The sequence below is a fragment of the Chrysochloris asiatica genome, unplaced genomic scaffold (genome assembly GCF_000296735.1).
Source record: "Chrysochloris asiatica unplaced genomic scaffold, ChrAsi1.0 scaffold00044, whole genome shotgun sequence".
Taxonomy (NCBI): Eukaryota; Metazoa; Chordata; class Mammalia; order Afrosoricida; family Chrysochloridae; genus Chrysochloris; species Chrysochloris asiatica.
The window spans coordinates 1,791,006-1,792,563 of NW_006408562.1; positions in this window are offsets into that span (position 1 = coordinate 1,791,006).

Here is a 1,558-nt window from a genome sequence, read left to right on the forward strand (position 1 = left end):
ACTGTGAGTCAGTACTGACTCTATAGCACCTAACAACAACAATGCCTAGAGTATTAATCTTTATGTACTCCATTTAATTTTTTACAATTGCCAATTTTCTAGGTTCATGCTTCCTACATTTCACTTTTAAATTATTAGTAGATATTTGAAGCTGTTTGTTTTCATTTTGTATCTTCTCAGGTCAGTGAATGAAGTCCCAAACTCATTACTTCAAATTCTTTCTTAGTTATTTGTTGCTATTATAACAGAGATACCACAATTTGATGCCTTTAACCATCAGAAATTTATTATCTCGCAGTTTAGGAGACTGGAAGTCTGACTTCGGGGTACCAGCTTCAACTGAATGAGTATGATTTTGGCCAGCTTTGTGGAAAGTTTTCATCCTCATTCATCCTTGAGACCTTGGACTTTCTCAGAGCAGAGATCTTGTGTCCAGTGGATGAACTCCTCTCTCATCTCTTCGTTCCCAGTGATATTAGGTCCCTTTGGACTCAGGTTTTTTGTTTTAGGTCTTAAATCTTAAAAGAGTTGGACTCAAGATGCAATCTAATATTTTATATTGCAGTCTTCTCATTAGCATCTATGTCACTCATCCTGCCTCATTAACATCATACTGTTTTTGTTGGTAAGTGCTGATGAGTGGGTTCTGACTCATAACAACCCTGTTTAGGTTTCTGAGGAGTGATTGGTAGATTTGGACTGCCAACCTTTAGCAGTCAAGTGCCTATACTACAGCACCATACCAGGACTCTATTAATATCATAAAGGTTAGGATTTACAAAACAAATTGTATTTATATCAGATTACATAATGGGAAATACTAAGCAAACTGCTTAAGTACACGATTACATGACTTTGAAATTACGATGTGACATAACTGCCAATGAGAATCAAGCTGACAAACATCCTTAAACATAATTGTTGTTGTTAAATGCCGTTGTGTCCGTTCCAACCTATAGCTACTCTCTGTAGCGTTTCCAAAGAACAGCTGGTGAGCTTGAACCACTGACCTTGCAGTTCAAACCAACATTGAAGTCCAGCACACTAACTCACAGCACCACACCAGGGCTCATAGCCAGTAGTATGATTACCTTACACCTCAACATGCTTACTGCCACACCTATATCTTTAATGTGGAAATGCTGGATAATGAGAAAATTAATAATATGGCATAACCTGCACACATGGAATCATTTTAGTCAACTTAATAGCACATGACAACAATATTATAAAGAATTGTAGATGAATATTTATGAATGATATCAGAACCATGACTTAACTTTAGCAAAGAGGATAGTATTTCAGAGGAAGATAAGGGACATTCCATAATTGTGATGACTCCATGCTATTTCTTCATCTGGGAATTTTATGATAATCCATTGAGTTTTAAATGATAGTTTTTCCAATTGGAAATAATACCTTATGTTGAGTGAGACATTTTAATAAAATATCTTATGACAAAATCAAATACATTGATTATTTTATGGTCTTCCTTATTCATTGGCCAATTTTCACATACATATGAGTGACTGAAAGTACTGTGGCTTGGATCAGGCAT